The following is a 19,127-nucleotide window of genomic DNA, read 5'->3' as shown; positions in this document are numbered from 1 at the left end:
AGCCCTGTGCTGGAAGGAGAAAGCCGAGGCCTCTCGGGTCGAGGCCCGACGCTGGGAGTAGAAGGCCAAGGGTGAGTCCCATAGGCTTCCATCCCTATTTGGCTTTTTTCCCTCACGCTCAACCCCATTCCGTTTCCTGTGGCGCAGAGTCGGAGGCGGAGGTCACCCGGGCAGCCGAGGCTTCCGTCGCGGTGGAGACGGTGCTCGAGACCGAGATCAGGGAGCACGACGTGCTGAAGGGTGCCGCCCATACCACCTGCGAGGCCCTAGAGGTCGAGGGGGTTCAGTCAGGTAGTTCCCTTGGGAGCCGTCTGATTGCACTGAGCCATCAAGTGCGTGAGCGGCTCCGAGGAGCGCTGCATACGGGCGTCAAGCACGCACTGGCCGTCATCGCCTCGCACTATGTCGGTGTTGACCTCCAAGCCATCAGCAATGGCTACGTCTTGCCCGATGATGACGAGGAGACCGACGAGGCGGTGACGAAGCTATTAGAGGTGGTGGAAGGCCCTGGCACGGCGCTGGCAATGTTGTTTGAAGAGGAGGTGGTCCCTCCCCTGCCGTTTGCCGATGTTGGAGGTCTTGAGCCTTGACCTGGGCCCAAGCGGCCATGTAAATAGAATAGGAATTAACTTTGCATCGTAATGCTTGTGGCCGTCGAGGCCTTTCTTTTAAAGTACTCGTGTTTCTTAATCGTTTGTCTTATATTTCTGAGCCTCTGCCCTCTTGTTGTCTCTGATCAGATTTCTTCGCAAAAAACTTCCTTGGAGCCTAAGCCGTCCCTTGGGCGAAAGGTGGTGAGCGAGCACCGTAGCCGGAGGCTTAGGCTGTCGCGTGACTCTACCGGCCCTCTGGCCCTAAGACGGGCTTTTGGTCCTTGGGTTTTTCGCAATCGATTTGTCAGAGCGTGCTAGAGGGTTTGGCGTAGGAATTTTTTTCGAAAAACGACTAAAAAGTGGTGCGTGGGACTTAGGGGGGAATCCCCCATCTAGCCCCCGAGGGAGGCTCGGTTCTGCAGAGGCAGAGCTAAGTCTCCCTTACAGTGTTATCGTATTGCTAAGACCCACGATGGGCTCGGGGGGGGGGTTCTTGAAAAATTAGAACAACTAAAGAACGCTTCTCAATTGTATTCCGAGAAACCATATATACAATGCTTGGAAATTTAAGGGAAAAGCGACGTAGTTGTTCTATGTTCCAAGCGTTGGTGAGGATTTCGCCCTTCTCGTTGGCTAGCTTGTAGGTCCCGGGCTTCAGCACTTGGGCGACGATGTACGGCCCTTCCCATGGCGGGGTCAACTTGTGGCGGCCCTTGTTGCTCTGTGTCAGCCTCAACACTAGGTCGCCTACCTTCAAGTCTCGGCTTCGAATGCACTGGGCTTGAAAGCACCGTAGGTTTTCCTGGTATTTGGCCGAGTGCAGTAGCGCGACGTCTCGGGCTTCCTCCAGTTGGTCGAGGGCGTCTTCGCGGGTAGTGCGGTTGCTTTGCTCGTTGTAGGCATGTAGCCTCGGGGAACCATATTCCAAGTCAGTGGGGAGGATGGCCTCGGCTCCATAGACTAGGAAGAAAGGCGTGAACCCCGTGGCTCGGCTTGGAGTGTTCCTCAGGCTCCAGATGACTGATGGGAGTTCGGCGAGCCATTTCTTGCCAAACTTCTTCAACCGGTTGTAAATTCTTGGCTTGAGGCCTTTTAGGATCATGCCGTTGGCACGTTCTACTTGGCCGTTGGTCCTTGGGTGTCCTATGGCCGACCAGGCCACATGGATGTGGTGGTCATCGCAGAACGTCAAGAATTTTTTGCCGGTGAACTGTGTCCCGTTGTCGGTGATGATGGTGTTAGGGACCTCGAACCTGTGGATGATGTCAGTGAAGAACAACAGTGCTTGCTCGGATTTGATTCGATTGATTGGACGAGCCTCGATCCATTTGGAGAACTTATCGATTGCTACCAGTAGATGGGTATAGCCCCCGGGGGCCTTTTGCAGAGGCCCGACCATGTCGAGCCCCCATACGGCAAATGGCCATGTAATGGGAATGGTTTGGAGGGCCTAGGCCAGGAAATGTGTCTGCCGCGCATAGTGCTGGCATCCCACACAGGAGCGTACTAGCTTGGTGGCGTCGGCAACCGCCTCGGCCAGTAGAACCCTTGGCGGAAAGCATTTCCGACGAGCGTCCGAGGCGCCGCATGGTGCCCACAGGCCCCTGCGTGCAAGTCCCAAAGCAAGGCTCGCCCTGCCTCGGTGGTGATGCATCGTTGGAGGACACCGGAGGGACTTCGCCTGTACAATTTGCCATTGCAGAGGATGTAAGCCTTGGCTCACCGCGCAAGCCATCGGGCTTCGGTCCTGTCACTAGGAAGCTTTCCCTGAGCAAGCCAATCAAGGAACGGGACTCGCCAGTCTGTGTCCTGGTTGGTCTAGGAAGGCTCTACGTCGACTTCCATGACCTCAGGCTCGGCCGAAGGAGTCTCGGTGGCAAAGGGGGCATCAAGCCCCGTCGTGGGTTCGACCAGTGGGCCCTCCTCTGCCGCCAAGGTGTAGTCAATGGAAGGTTTGTGGAGGTCCCTGGCAAAGACGTTCGGGGGGACCGGAGCCCGCGCTGAGGCCATCTTTGCCAGTTCGTCGGCGGCCTCGTTGTACTTCCATGCGATGTGGTTGAGTTCGAGACCGTCGAACTTGTCTTCTAGGCGACGTACCAACTTGCAGTATGCCTCCATTTTGGGGTTGAGGCAGTTCGCCTCCTTCATAACTTGATCGACGATGAGCTGCGAATCGCCCCGGACGTCGAGACGCCATACCCCAAGTTCGATGGCGACTTGCAAGCCATTGATGAGGGCCTCATACTCGCCCGCGTTGTTGGAGGCGGCAAAGTGGAGCCGCACCATGTAGCGCATGTGTACTCCGAGGGGCGAGATGAAGAGCAGACCCGTGCCTTGGGTGTCGGTCCACTCAGCCACAAAATCGGCCAAGACCTAAGACTTAATCGCCTTCCGAGGCGCAAAAGTCAAGGCTTCCCCCATAAGCTCGACGGCCCACTTGGCTATCCTGCCCGAGGCCTCCCGGTTATGGACTATCTCTCCCAAGGGGAAAGACGATACCACGGTCACTAGGTGGGACTCGAAGTAGTGACGCAGCTTGCGCCGGGCCAGGACTATGGCGTAGACCAGCTTCTGGATGTGGGGGTAGCACGTTTTGGTCTCGGAGAGCACTTCGCTGATGAAGTAAACAGGTCGTTGGATGGGCAGAGCGTACCCTTCCTCCTGCCTCTTTACCACTATGGCAGCGCTGACCACTTGGGTTGTTGCGGCGACGTAGAGTAAGAGGGCCTCGTCCCTGGCCGGTGGTACCAGGACGGGTGGATTGGTGAGCGGTGCTTTGAGCCTATCGAGGGCTTCTTCGGCCTCGGGGGTCCAAGAAAAGCGTTCAGATTTTCTCAAGAGGCGGTACAGAGGCAAGCCTTTTTCGTCGAGGCACGAGATGAAGCGGCTCAGGGCCGCAAGGCATCCTGTGACCCTCTGCACTCCCTTGAGGTCTCGGATTGGTCCCATGCTGGTTACGGCTGATACCTTCTCTGGGTTAGCCTCGATGCCATGTTTCGAGACTATGAACCCTAAGAGCATGCCTCGGGGAACCCCGAACACACACTTCTCGGGGTTGAGCCTGATGCCCTTTTCTCTGAGGCATTTGAAGGCTATCTCCAGGTCATCGACGAGATCCCCAGCCTTTCTGGACTTGACCACAATGTCGTCCACATAGGCCTCGATGGTTCGCCCAATGTGCTCGCCAAAGACCTGGGTCATGCACTGCTGGTATGTGGCTCCCACGTTTCTAAGGCCGAAAGGCATAGTCACGTAGCAGTACATGCCGAACGGTGTGATAAAGAAGTCGCGAGCTGGTCGGACTCTTTCATCTTGATTTGATGGTAACCGGAGTACGCATCAAGGAAAGACAGAGTCTCACATCCCGCAGTGGAGTCAACGATTTGATCGATTTGGGGTAATGGGAAGGGGACTTTTGGACAGGCTTTATTCAAACCGGTGTAATCTACACACATCCTCCACTTCCCATTTTTCTTCTTGACCAACACAGGGTTAGCTAACCACTCTGGATGGGATACCTCCTTGATGAATCCAGCCGCTAAGAGCTTCTGCAACTCCTCGCCAATGGTCCTATGTTTTTCCTTGTCGAATCGGCGTAGGCGCTGCTTCACCGACCTAGAGCCAGCCCGGATGTCCAAGGCATGCTCGGCGACCTCCCTTGGTATGCCCAGCATGTCTGAGGGACTCCACGTGAACATATCGGCATTAGCGTGAAGAAAGTCGACGAGCACTGCTTCCTATTTGATGTCAAGAGTGGCGCTGATCCTCAGCGCTCGGTCGTCGAGGCACGCAGGGTCGACTGGGATGAGTTTGACAGCCTCCGCGGGCTCGAAAGTTCTGGCTCGACGCTTGGGCTCGGGCAGGTGGCTGCCGAGTCGGTCAAGGTCTACGATGAGGCTCTCGGCCTCCACGAGAGCCTCGGCGTACTCGATGCACTCGACGTCGCAGTCATATGCATGTTCGTACGTTGACTCAATCATGATGACGCCATTGGGGACCAGGCATCTTGAGCTTGAGGTAGGTGTAGTTGGGGACCGCCATGAACTTGGCATAGCACGGCCGCCCTAGGACGGCATGGTAGGTTCCTTTGAACCCACCACCTCGAAGGTAAGGACCTCCTTGCGGTAGTTGGAGGGGGTGCCGAAGCAAACGGGAAGGTCAATGCGCCCGAGGGGTCATGTGTGCTTCCCCAGCACGATGCCATGGAAAGGTGCGGCGTCACCTCGTAGCCGTGACCGGTCGATCTCTAGGAGCTCCAGGGTGTTGGCATAGAGGATGTTGAGGCTTGCTGCCTCCGTCCATCAACACCTTGGTGAGTCGGGTGTTGCCGATGATCGGGTCGACAACAAGTGGGTACTGCCCGGGATTCGGAACATGGTCGGGGTGGTCATCCTGATCGAAGGTGATTGCTTCCCGAAACCAGTCGAGGTATCGGGGGGTGGCTACCTTAATCGAGAAGACCTCTCAACGTTCCCTCTTTTGCTGGCGCGCCATAAGGCACGCCGAGGGTCCGTCAAAGATCATGAAGGCATTGTGTACCTCGGGGAACCCTTCGTCCTTGTCGTCGTCTCAGTCGCCGGCGCCCTTCTTCTTGGTATCGTCGTCGGGGAGCCCGAGCTTGGCGTAATAATGCCGAAGCATGGTGCAATCCTCGAGGGCGTGCCTCACTAGGCCCTGGTGATAAGGGCAGGGTTTCTTAAGCATGTCGTCAAAGGGCCTAGGGCCCCTGGGGCCTCAGGGATTCTTTGTGTTCTGCGGCCATGACCAGATTGGCCTCGAGGATGGCCTGCTTCCCTTGGTGACCCTTTTTCTTTCTTTTGGGGAGGTGGGGAACCGAGGCCTCGGGGGCCTCGTCCCTCCGCTTCCCCTTGGCGTCGTTCTCGGGGAAGATGGCCCCAACAGCCTCTTCGCCCGAGGCGAAGTTGGTAGCGATGTCGAGGAGAGCGGCAGCCGAGCGCGGCACGTTCCGGCCTAACTCTCGGACCAAGTCTCGGCAGGTGGTGCCGGAGAGAAAAGCCTAGACAATTTCTGAGTCGCCGACGCTGGGCAACTCGGTGCACTGTTTAGAGAAGCACCGGATGAAGTCTCGGAGAGACTCGTTCGGTTTCTGGCGATAGCTCTTAAGGTCCCAGGAGTTTCCAGGGCGCACGTATGTGCCCTGGAAGTTCCCGACGAAGACCCTAACCAAGTCGCTCCAGTCGTGGATCTATGAGGGAGGGAGGTGTTTGAGCCAGGCTCGCGCTGAGTCTGACAAGAGCAAGGGGAGGTTGCGGATGATCAGCAGGTCATCTACGCCGCCTAGCTGACAAGCTAGGCGGTAATCGGCAAGCCAGAGCTCAGGGTTGGTCTCGCCGCTATACCTTGTGAGGTTGGCTAGCTGGCGAAACCGAGCTGGAAACTGAGTGTTGCGGATGGCTCTGCTGAAGACCCGAGGGCCAGGTGGTTCAGGAGAAGGACTGCGGTCTTCCTCACTGTCATAACAGCCGCCCCGATGCAGATGGTAGCCTCAGGCGGGCCCCTCATAGTCGTGGCACTGTCGTCGGCCGACCACCTCGTGGTCGCCCTGCGCCTCGCGTTGGTTGTCGAGGCGGTCGTGGACTGAGGGGACCCTATTGATTGTCGGCGCTCGAGCGGGCTCGGGACGAACCGAGGCCTCCCTATCCTGCCGATGCGGTGCTGAGGAGAGGTCTGAGATGGCTCCGTGCCGCTGAGAGGTGGAACTCTCTGCCTGTTGCACTGCGGTGGTCTCGAGGAGATCCCGGAGCTCGCCGTGAACCCGTTGCCCTTCCGTAGTAGAGGGCTCGGGCATCGCGCGCACTAGCATCACCGCAAGCCGCAACATTCTGGCTAACGTGATTGAAGATTGGGGGACGATCATCCCCTTCGTCATCGTTGATGCGGTGGTGCACGTCGTGAGCCCGTCGCTGGGCTCCTTCGCCATCACCGTGGCCCTGCTGCTCCTGCTCGAGAGTGTTTCGGAGCTGTTGCAGAAGGAGTCGATCTTGCTCGACCTTGGCCTGAAGCTCTCAGAGCTGCTCTAGGTCCGGGTGTCGTAGTTGTCTAAGGGCAAGGTTCTCGTTCCATGCTGCTGGTGGGATGATGCGTGAGGGCGTGGCATCGCCCGTTCCCTGATGAAGCAGAGTACGGTTGCCTGCCCCCTCGTCCTCATCACCCATGCTTGGCATCCCAAGTCTGATGTGGAAGCACTCACAAGCGGGATCGTAAGTACCTTTGTCGTTAGAGTCGGAGTAGCCAAAGCAATAGTCACTCATGGCCAGAAAATGGCACATGGCTTCAGGGTTGTGAAGTCCAGAGAAATCCGCTTCGGCCCACACCTCGTCCTCCTTTGAGGAGTCAGCGTGGGAGTGAGTCGAAGTCACGGTACCAAAGTCGAGGGCGAAGCGTTGGTGGTGACCCAAGGGCTCCACGTGAATGGAAGCGTAGGCATAAGCGTAGGAGGCGGCGGCATTTCTTAGCCTGAAGGGGTATGGGGATGGTGCCATCACTGGGCTCTGCTCCGCCGGAGCCGGCTCCTCAAGGAGTGGTGGAGCGGAGCTTGATGACAGGGCGTCGCCGTGCGTCGCCGGCGTTTTTCCCTTGTCCAGGCTCAGGCTAGACAGGTCCCCAACCAGGGACCTTGTGCTAACAGCTAGGCGTGGGATACCGGCGGGGCGTGGCGCGTCGCCCTGGGTCTACGCAGTGTCGTGGTGGTACTGCCCGTGTCGCGCTTGGCGAGCACGACGAGAGCGGCCGCCCGGGCACCGCCTGTGCCTAGGCTGCCGGTGCATGGTGTCGTCTATGGCTGGTGGGGCTCGGGGTGTGAGGAGCACCATGTCATACTCAGATCCAAGAGACATGAACTCTAGGCTCTCAAACTAGATCACCGTTCCGAGATAGAGTAATCGTATGGGGTCTGCCATCCGAAACTTGGTGGGATGACGAAGCAGACACGTAGAGTGCCCCTACCTGGCGCGCCAACTGTCGGTGTTTTGGACCAGGGGGTCCTCAACCAACCAGTGAATTTGAACTACGTGTTCCCAGTCACGGATGGTGATGCAAAGAGACACAAGGTTTATACTGGTTCAGGCGATCGGTGCCCTACGTCAAGTCCAAGAGATCGATCTTGTATTCCTTGCACCGAAGTGCTTGTAGTAGGGGGTTACAAGCTGGGTGAGAGAGGGAGCTAGTCCCAGGTCTCGGCGTGGAGTGCTGCGAGCTGCTTGAGGCGTTGCTCTTAGGCCGTGGGAGAGTATGAGTGAATTGAGTGAGTGTGTTTTTGTGAGTCTAGGTCCAATCGTCCCCCCTGAAACGGTCCAGGTCCCTCCCTTTTATAGTTGAAGGGGGGACAAGGGTAATACATTCGCTAGTTACACGGCGTCGTGTGGACGGAGGCGGCGTGTCCGAGCCCTATAGCCTGTTCCTATGGCGGCGTGGCCGACGGTGTGGTTCGTCCTTGAAGTGCTGGGGCGACGTGCTGGTCACCTCCGATCCTATGCGTTGTGGGAGCTCTAGTGTTGTCTCGAAGCGGGCACGGCAATTGGCGCGCTGGTCAATGCGTGTCGACGGCGCGAGAGGTCGAGGCTTAGTTGGTGCCGAGGTTGAGCCATCGTGGGAGGCTCGGCAGACATGAATCCCGTGTTTGCCGAGACCCTGCAGTAGATTGCCGAGGCTTTGGAGAGAGCGGTCAGGCTCGCATGCTGATTCCGGGGCTATAGTGACCCGGACGTGACTCCCCATGCCGCGTTGTTCTAGGGGCAAGGATTGGGTGGCACAGTGTAGCTTGGGCGCCGATCGTGGGTACAGCACTAGTGCGTAGTGGCCGATAACCCCTACCCCATCCTGCTCTGGATGGTATGGCGCCGATGTGACCTCCCGTCCCGTCGGCCACTCCGCGGTGTCAGCGGCCGTCTGGTTGAGATTGCGGGAGTGGTTGACGCATTAATGGGACGCGACGCATTGTCGTGAAGGCTGGTCGAGGCGGGAGCGATGGGTTATTGCCGAGCCTGCCTCAAGCGATGCGGAGAATCGCTGTCTCGTTTGAGGCTGGACACATGGGGCCTTGGGCAAGACGGAGAAGGGGTTCCTTGTCCACTACTAGAGAACAGACTTTAGAACGATGTCTCAATTTAGCATTAGTCTCGACATTTTTTGCCCCCGAGACTAAAGGACCATTAGTCCCGGTTAATAATACCAACCGAGACTAAATGTTCCTTTATTCCCGGTTGGAGCCACCAACCGGGACTAAAAAGTCCTCCAACCTTTAGTCCCGGTTGGTAATACCAACCCAGACTAAAGGTAGACCCTTTAGTCCCGGTTGGTAACACCAACCCGGACTAAAGGACCCTTTAGTCCCGGTTGGTAACACCAACCGGGACTAAAGGTCCTCCGATGGGTTAGTTCAAAAGGAAAGCATCCCATCCATTGTAAAATGTGTTGTGTAGGTGGGGTGGTAAGCTCCGCGCGAGGCAGTGCATGAGGTCTTAGGTTCGAATCTCAGGGGGCGCAGCGGTGGGAGGCATTATTTTTTTTTAAAGCCGGGAGGATCTTTAGTCCCGGTTGTGGCAAACCGGGACTAAAGAACAACACTTTAGTCTCGGATCGCTAGTCCCGGTTGGGAAACCGGGACTAAAACCAATTCCCAACCGGGACAAGATATCAAATCTGTAGTAGTGGTCGAGGCCTCCCGTACGAGGCCTCGTGCGAGGCGGAGATTCATCAGGCCGTCGAGACCTCCCATGCGAGGCCTAAGGCGAGGCGGGGAGCCGATGGGCTCGGACGGGGCCGGTGATTAGCCACTAGCTTACCTTCTAGCTTTGTTTTTTATGGGGTTGAAGTGGCTCTTTCGATATACACTAGGGGTACCCCATTTTATGGTACCCGACACATAGGTACCATGTTCTCCTCCAAATAGGAAAGCGCACTCGTCGACTTCCTCCGCGACAACACCAGGCATCCCGAGGGAGGTTGCCGAGCATACCTTAAAAATCCACCCAGGCTCCAAGCCGGTGAAACAACGCCTGCACCGCTTCGACGAGGAAAAGCGCAGGGCCATCAGTGAAGAGATAGCAAAACTACTTGCCGCCGGATTCATCAGGGAAGTACACCACCCAGAGTGGTAGCAAATCCGGTTCTTGTACGAAAAAAGGGCAGGAAATGGAGGATGTGTGTCGACTACACAGGTCTCAACAAGGCGTGACCAAAAGACCCATTTCCTTTACCATGCATCAACCAAATAGTCGATTCCACCTCGGGGTGCGAAACCCTCTACTTCCTTGACACGTACTCCGGCTACCACTAAATCATGATGAAAGAGTCCGACCAACTCACGACATCTTTTATCACCCCCTTCGGACCATTCTGCTACGTCTCAATGCCATTCGGTCTAAAAAAATGCTGGGGCCACTTACCAGCGTTGTATGCTCAATTGCTTCGGGGACCTCATCGGGCAGACCGTTGAGGTCTACGTTGACGACATCATAGTTAAGTCCAAACAGGCTGACCACCTTGTCGCCGATCTTGATCAAACCTTTGCGAAACTCTAGGCAAATTGCATTAAACTCAATCCCGAGAAATGTGTTTTCAGGGTCCCGAGGGGAATGCTGCTCGGCTTCATCGTCTCTGAGTGTGTCATCGAAGCCAACCCGGAGAAAATCTCAGCCATCACAAGGATGGGTCCGATCTAGAACATAAAGGGGGTTCAACGGGTCGCAGGGTGCCTCACCGCCCTCGGCCGATTCATCTCATGCCTCGGCGAATGAGGACTCCCCCTTTATCGACTTGTAAAGAAAGCCAACCACTTCGAGTGGACAACCGAGGCCTAGGAGGCACTTGACATGGTCAAGCTACTTCTAACAAAACCCCCGGTCCTAGTTCCTCCAAGCGACGGAGAATCCCTCCTGCTATACATAGCGACCACCACACAAGTGGTCAGCGCTGCCCTGGTAGTAGAACGGGAAGAAGAGGGGCACGCCCTCAAGGTATAGCGACCGGTGTACTTCATTAGTGAGGTACTATCTAACTCCAAAACCCGCTACTCCCAAATCCAGAAGCTCCTATATGCCGTCCTCATCACCAAAAGGAAGCTACGCCATTACTTTGAGTCACACCCTGTGACAGTAGTGATGTCGTTCCCCCTTGGCGAGGTCATCCATAGCTAGGACGCCACTAGAAAAACCGCAAAGTGGGCACTCGAGCTGATGGATCAAGGCATCGGGTATGCCCCCCGAACGGCGATCAAGTCCTAGGTGCTGGCTAACTTCATCGCGGAGTGGACCGAGGTCCAGATGCCACCGGCGGTCATCGACCGAGAGTGCTGGATGATGTATTTCGATGGGTTGCTGATGAAGAAGGGCGCCAGAGCGGGGCTGGTCTTTGTATCACCCCTCGGGGTCCACATGAGGTACATGGTTCGGCTCCATTTTCCCTCATCAAATAATGTGGCCAAATATGAGGCACTCATCAATGGCTTACGCATCGCCATCGAGCTGGGCATCCGACGCCTCGACATTCGGGGTGACTCTCAGCTGGTTGTTAACCAAGTCATGAAGGAGTCCAGCTGCCATGACGCCAAGATGGCTGCATACTGCCAAGAAGTCCGATGGCTGGAGGACAAGTTCGATGGCCTCGAACTTAATCACATCCCGAGGCGCCTCAATGAGGCGGCCGACGCACTCACAAAGGCAGCATCTGGTCGGGAGCCAGTGCCAATGGGCGTCATCGCCAGCGACCAACACAAACCCTCGGTGCGCTACGAAGGGTCCAATCGGGCCGAGGATGGCTTGTCTGATCCGGCCCCGAGAGCTGACCCGCCGACTATTCCGTTCGACACCAAGGTCATGGAACTTGAAGAGGATCCAGCTACAGAGCTTGACCCTCTGGATAACTAGAGAACGCCCTACCTTGACTACCTCCTCTATGACACACTATCAGCGGACAGGACAGAGGCTCAATGGCTCGCACAACGCGCCAAGTCCTTCGTCCTTGTAGAGGGCGAACTCTACAGACGGAGCCACACTGGGATCCTACAGCTCTGCATCCCCGGTGAATAGGGAAGAGTTTTGCTGAGCGACATCCACGGTGGGGTCTGTGGTCACCATGCCACGCCAAGGACCTTGGTTGGAAATGCATTCCGACAGGGCTTCTACTGGCCCACTACAGTAACCGACACCGAGTAAATCGTATGCACCTATGAAGGGTGTCAGTACTTCACTCGGCTGACTCACCTCCTGGCCCAGGCACTCTAAATGATCCCCATCATATGGCCCTTCATGGTCTGGGGGCTCGACCTGGTTGGGCAACTCAAAAAGGCACCCGGGGGCTTCACCCACTTGCTTGTCACCATAGACAAGTTTACGAAATGGATCGAAGCTCGACCGATCTCCATGATCAAATCCGAGCAAGCTATACTGTTCTTCCTCGACAACATCCATCGCTTTGGAGTACTAAACTCCATCATCACAGACAACGGCACATAGTTCACCGGCAGGAAATTCATTCAATTATGCGATGAACAACACATCTGGATCGATTGGGCGGCCGTCGCGCACCCCCGGACGAACGGGCAGGTCGAGCGCGCAAACAGCATGCTCCTGTAGGGCCTTAAGCCCAGGATCTTCAACCGGTTGAACAAGTTCGGCGCGCGCTGGCTCGCCGAGCTCCCAGTGGTGCTCTGGAGCCTAAGGACAACTCCCAGCCGAGCCACTGGCTACACACCTTTCTTCATGGTCTACGGTTCTAAGGCTGTTTTCTTGACAGACCTTGACTACGGAGCACCAAGAATCAGAGCATACGACGAATAGGGGGCCGAAGCATCCCACCAAGACGCCGTGGACCAGCTAGACGAAGCCCACGACACCGCCCTCCTCTGTTCGGCCAAGTACCAGCAGGCGTTGCGATGGTACCACAGCAGACGGGTGCGGGACTGAGCCTTCAACATCGGGGACCTTGTCCTCCACCTCATACAGAGCAACAAGGACCACCACAAGCTCTCCCCACCCTAGGAGGGGCCGTACGTTGTCGCAGAAGTACTCCACCCAGGCGCCTACAAGTTGAAAACCATCAACAGTGAGGTCTTCACCAACGCCTGGAACATCGAGCAGCTACGTCGTTTTTACCCTTAAATAAATGCATACTTCTTCGTATCAGTTCTTGTCTTTACAAATCCCCGATCTTTTGTGACATCCAACCCCTGCAAACTGCAAGGGGTCGGACCTCACTCGGGGGCTAATACAAATTATACAAGTACATTTATCTTGCAAACACTTCCTGTGTTACCTTTGCAAACATTCTCTAAGTTTTCCACTCTTCCCGTAACAAGTCCTAAGGGCTAGGATTTCAGGAGCAAATTCTGAGTATAACTGGTAGGACTACGGGAATCCCATGCCCCAGTGTCTATGACTTCTTTGCTCACTAGCGTAATCAGAATTAGTTCACCCACACTCCTAGTTTTTTGTAACTTGAGCCATGGGAAGGGTCGGAGGGCACCAAAAGCTCTTCTACAAAATGAGGAAGCTGAAAAGCTATTTGCCATACCAAAAGATGAAAATCTATTCATTTTTGCACAAATTCACCACTCACAAAGTGATTTCTTTACAAAAAATGACTGTTCACTTGGGGGCTCCCCCACAAACTTATTCAATTACAGTCTCTACCTAGCTTTGCTACGAGTACTATTGCGGCCGCTGCGCCACACTCTCCATCGGCAACGTCCGGGCATGTACACGGCCCAGTTCATATACTGTGGCTGCCGCGCCACGCTCTCCATCAGCGACGTCCTACCGCTCGGCGGGATCCTCGAAGGCACCGTCATCTGCAATGTCGAGCACCACGCCTACGACTGCGGTGCCCCTCCACCGGGGCGCCTAGGGACTACGCCATCATCATCAGCCGTAACCCCGACAACGGCACCTCCGCCATGGCATCTAGGGACTACGCCATCGTCATCAGCCACAACCCTGACAGTGGCGCCTCCGCCAGGGCGTCTAGGGACTACGCCATCATCATCAGTCGCAACCCTAACAACGGCGTTGGGGCAGGAGGTGCCTCCCGCCGAAGGAAGGCCACAACGAACGACGGCAAAGTCGACGACGCTCGGCACCCTCTAGTGCCCCTCCTCCTTTGGCAGCGGTGGCCCCTCCATAGCAAGGGCAGCTCGCACCATCTCATCTACGTCGGATGACCTCCAGTTCGACATCACGCTCCAGATTCACGAGCGGATCTGTGAGCTTTTTCTCTCCCTGGCATTACCCTCTCTTACTTAAAAACCAATGCATTCGGTGGAAAGGAAGGAGAGGTGGTGGTGGCTCAGAGGCTGGCAAGGAGGTGGGACAAGAATTTCTCTTCCCCCCTATTTAAAGAAGGGGCTCAGCAGCTAAAGAAAAGCGAAAGGTTGGGACAAAAAACTCCCCGCCTTCTCCTATTCAATGCAAATGCGAAATCAATGCTGACAGAAATCTGAGGGGACGCGACGGGGCCGGAGGGACGTGCTCTGGTCGACAAGATGTCGCCTGGTCAGGCGGAACATCGCCTGAGCGTGGTCCGCCACTAATGCACCCCGGGCGCAAGAACCGGGGCACGCTCGCATGTAGGCGACCCTCCGCTTCCCCAGGCAGGGCCGTGGAATGACCCAATGATGGAACTCCCATCCAGTGGGAGCCCAACGGACCTCCAGGGTCGATCGGGCCGCCCAGGTAAAACAGCGAACGAACAACCGCCGAAAGATAAGCACCTCTGTTTACTTACTTTAAGTGTTGATTTCATTACCGAGCCGCCGACACCAGCAACGGCAGGGGCACAGACATTGCTCGGGGGCTGCTGAGGGCGTCTATCGCCCTCTGCGCCCGACCCCTCCTTACGTTTAAAAACCAGAAGCACGGTGTGTGGGTATAAAACTTTGAACACGACTGGATGAACCGCTAGACCCTACGCCTCAAGGGCTACGGTGTTCTTTGTTCACCAGCATGAATCGAACTCACAGTTCCCCGCACCACAAGCCTTGGCTCCCGCCTTCCTGAGAAGGGTCTGGAGGGGTCTCCCTGCAGAACCTCCTTCGAGGAGAAGCTGTCAAGTCAACCAAATCTATCGAGCGGCTTGAATTACCGCCGAGAGACAAAAACAAAAATAGCGACTCTTATGCAGGTTACGCCAACCTCGTCGCGAACATCGGGCCCAAAACCAGCATGGACTCATCTGGTAGGAGCTTCCCATCGCTCATATCACAAAGGTAACGTTACCAAAACCCACTTTCGTTTCAATTTAGTGATACATTAAAAACATACATCCGAGCATTGCATATGCAAATCTATGCATCTCAACGCTTCGTGTCACGTCACGAAGTGGCAGCCACCTCATTCAATATGAGCGGCGACCGACCGAGGTTCGAAGGCCGGCCCGCGAAGGGCTCGAGGCCGCCTTGTGTCAAACAGAGCCAGGGGAGAAAAACAGAGACGAGCCCCAGCGGCCTTGCCCGACCCCGCTCAGAAGCGGACATGGATGCCTCGACCTTTCTCGTCCGATTCTAACCCCGAGCCAAACCCACAGAATCTCCATCGAGGAGAGGCCAACGGGCCACCTAAGCCTATCGAACGGCTCGAGCATCTGCCGGGAGGTGGGTTAAGAAGTAGTGAAATGCCACATGAGGGCTCTACCGACCCCGTCAGCGAATGATGGATCCGGATTTCACATGAACATACCCGTTAGCGAGCTCATTGAGCGCAACACTAGAGCCATCGAGGCAAGTGTCATCAACTCAGCCCCTCATGTGGTTTAGGTAAGGGAACGATGAGCATATCATCCAAGTTTCCATGGTTTAGGTGCCCTGAAATATTTTTTTTCTCGGTGAGTAGCATATGAAGAATGACAATATCAATCCATGTTAACTTTATATTAAAATTAATTGACAACATATATGACTAAACATAACGACATATACACATCAATGGTTTATAGTTGTGAGTATACTTTATTCTTTGATAAAACTAATGTTTATATATTGTTATTCTTTGATAAAAAAAATTGACATCTTAAAACACTATGGTGCATGCTGTATGCCATTGCAGTAAGTATTAGCAAAGTTTTGGACCGATAATATAGATTCTTGCAAATAAATCCAAAGAGTGGGTCTGGAATAATAAGAGGTACAACAAATTCTAAAGTTTTGAATTGAAACATGGAGAGAGCAAAAAACTTGTCATTAGTCATAACAAGTAGCTAGGGTTGGAACTGGGAAGCCAATATCTGAATTCATTAAGTTACCCCAAACGAATTGCAACAAGAGTTGAGAACTTGGGATAGCTTAATAAGACAATGTTTATACTAGGCAAATCTCAAATAGACAAGAGGTGTACCATGCGAAGGAGGAAATTATGGATAGTGATAAAATAATATAAAGTAATTGGTAACTAAATTCTACATATTTAGATAAAGATACATATTAGTATATAAATAATATGTATCTCCATCTAAGTATGTAGACTTTAGTTACCAATCTCCTACAACTAAAAAGAACAAAGTGTGGACATCGTTTTGGTACGACAATTGCCTTGGTTCGTCCGTCTACCACCCCATGCGATCGATCCCACCTCCGTGCGACAATCACGGCAGTTGTTGATTTTCCTTGCATGAGACCCGCGTGCGGTGGCAATCATGGCAGTTTCCTTCCATGCAAAAGGAAGTGCTCCCTCGCGCGACCATCGCGCCTGTTGTGATATAACTTTCTTGCATGCAAAAGGAAACTACTATCAATCAATCAAATCAAATCAAATAAGAAATTATTCTCATCAAGAGGTTATGATTTTCCTTCATGCAAAACAACCGAACATGATTATCTACCATGTTGCGGTGGCGGTCGCGCCGCCGGCTGACGGGAGGTGGCCGTTCACTGGCCTCAGCTAGCAAGAGAACAATCTCGCCCTCGCCCGCGTCGTGTAAGAGTTTTGTTCCTTTTTTCTTTGAGATGGATTTCTTTTTTTTACTAATAACCCGCAGATGATAAAGCAGTTGAGGGCAGAATCAAGAATGATAGCACTGTTGAAGGCAGAGCCACCGATGACAAAGCTGTTGAGACAGAGCAAAGAATGATGAGGACATTGAGGACAGAATAAAGGATGATAAGGCCGTTGAATGTCAAGTCACTAATGATAAACCTATTTAGAGCAAAGTAACTAATGGTAATGCCATTGAGGACAGAGAGATTGAAGGTAAAGCCACTGAAGAGGCAAATGAGACCAATATTTGGATGAAACTCCAAAATGTGATCAGATTTGGGGCACTGATTATGGAATTGCCAATATTGAAGAAAACCTAGCTGATAATGGCAACTAAGTTTCGTATGAAAATAATGAGGCTGCTCTTGAGGTTTCTCTCTACTCTGTGGTGCTAGAGCATGGTTGTTCATCACATAAGTTTTATACGCTAGCTCCCCATTTATCTAGGATTTACATTCATGCATCAAAATTTTGGTCCTCAGATAGGAAAGCTTCAGTTGCAAAAATTTCAGTTTCTGGGTTTATGCTTGTTTCAAAATCTCATGACAATGATGTTTCAAGGTAAATTATGACTATGCTCTACCGCTTGTTTCCCTTATTGTTGTTAGCATCAATTCTTTCAGATCAAAATTTAAGAAGTAAGAACCTAATTTTGATGTAGGCTGGCATTTTGGCTATCGAACACATTTGTCCTGAGAGATCATTGCACAAACATTTGGTACTTCACGGCACTCAAGTCCATTTAAGGTTTTCAGCACAAATGGTGCAGAGAAGCCTGCGAGGAGTTTCGCTACAACACGATGGAAAAGTAACTACAATGGCAAGTATACCCAATATCATGAAGCTGCTAGATGATTGACGCGAAACTAGCACATTGTAGATGCATTGGAGAAGATGTGGTGGCATATAAAGGTTAACCCTATTACTGTCTTGGCACTTTCCAAAAAGCTAAGTATGGCTCCTGTAAAACAGTGATGAGTAAAACCTACTGCAAACTAATTTATATTTTAGTTTTCTGAAGGATTTTCATTTCACATGCAATGACACCCCACATGCAAACCCTTGTAGAAGATTTGTCAACTCCAAAGATTGGAAGGTTGTTAGGGCTTTCTGGGTGATCAGCAACATAGGAGTTTTTCTATTGATCTCTGGAAAACTGCATTTGATGATGCATTCAGCAGAAGTTGTCCTCTTCGTGCTGGTGGACATGAGTGTGGATGTTTACCGGTGTTAGCAAAATTGGTATGCTTTCATATGCTGATTTTTGTTTCTTTGGTAATGGTATCTTTTATGTGAAGTCATGAAATTTTTTATGTTTCTATCAGGTGATGGAGCATTGCGTAGCTCATTTAGATATTGCTATGTTTAATGCCATCCTTCGTGAATCAGAGAATGAGATACCCACGGATACTATATCTGACCCAATTGTGGACTCAAGAGTTCTGTCGATTCTAGCTGGCGACTTAAGCTTTGGATCAGGCACACAGCTTAAGAACTATGTATGTGCTTAAATTATGAAATGCTTGCAATTGCATGATGAACAAACAAACAACCTAGAATAGGGACTATGCATGACACCTTCCTTGCACTATTGATTGTTAACACATGATATATACTTCTGTAGGTTGAGAATTGGTCCAGATGGTTGTCTGATACGTTTATAGTTACCTGCCCAAATCTAATTATCTTGTTCTGAAAGATATTACCTTTGTCTTTTTTCATGCATGCTAGGGCCCTTAAACTGATGGTTTATAGTCAAGTTAGAAGGTAAAATACTAATGATTTCTTGAACTTTATAATGGTATATACAACATGAAGACTTATATAATATTGGTGTTTCGTACATCATACTTATAGGTAATAGTATAATACATGTTCATACATATGTTATCGTAACATTATTTTTTCCCGTTGCAATGCACGAGCATTTACCTATATTTACATATATACTCGAACCTATATACAGGATGGTATGGAGATGTGGCAGAACTTATCCGTAGATTTATTGACGCACGAAAGAAATGAATATCGGAGATTTCTTCCTGACGATATAAAATATTATCTTAGCCGCATCACGGAAAGATCTATACAGTAGAGCCTGTGAGCCTGCGACGTCGCGCTCTCCGTGACTGTGTTAAATTCATAAACTTTGCTTTTTAGATTAAATGTCACTTTAACGTTGGTATTTAATTTTTACAGTATTGTTATCTTATCGTGCGATCCATATATTTTTAGTATAAAATGTTAACTATCCGTAGCAACACACGGGCACACTACCTAGTTACTTTAAAAATAATAAAGACAATTTTAACTAGCTATAGTATGAGAAAGAGCATGTATTAATTGATTAGTTATCACACGCCTCAACTTCAAAGGTGGACAGACTATCAGACTCCCCTACGGGCTAGTGGCTACGGCCCTACCAACTCAGTTTCTAGTGGATTGTTCAAGCTTGGTGTCACTAGCAAAGTAGAAAAACAAAGATCTGACAATGTCAGCAAAACCCAAGGCTTTTCTTAAAAGAGGTCGACTTGCCAAGCCCAAGCCTTTC

The 19,127-nt window shown here is 52.4% G+C and overlaps 1 pseudogene; it reads left to right on the top strand.

The window, feature by feature from the left end:
* The first annotated feature begins 13,306 nt into the window (after positions 1 to 13,306).
* Positions 13,307 to 18,272, top strand: LOC136510935 (uncharacterized; annotated as a pseudogene).
* The last annotated feature ends 855 nt before the right edge of the window (positions 18,273 to 19,127 follow it).

Source organism: Miscanthus floridulus, chromosome 16 (assembly GCF_019320115.1).
Source record: "Miscanthus floridulus cultivar M001 chromosome 16, ASM1932011v1, whole genome shotgun sequence".
NCBI classification, from domain to species: Eukaryota; Viridiplantae; Streptophyta; class Magnoliopsida; order Poales; family Poaceae; genus Miscanthus; species Miscanthus floridulus.
This window is presented reverse-complemented; position numbering and strand designations above follow the sequence as displayed.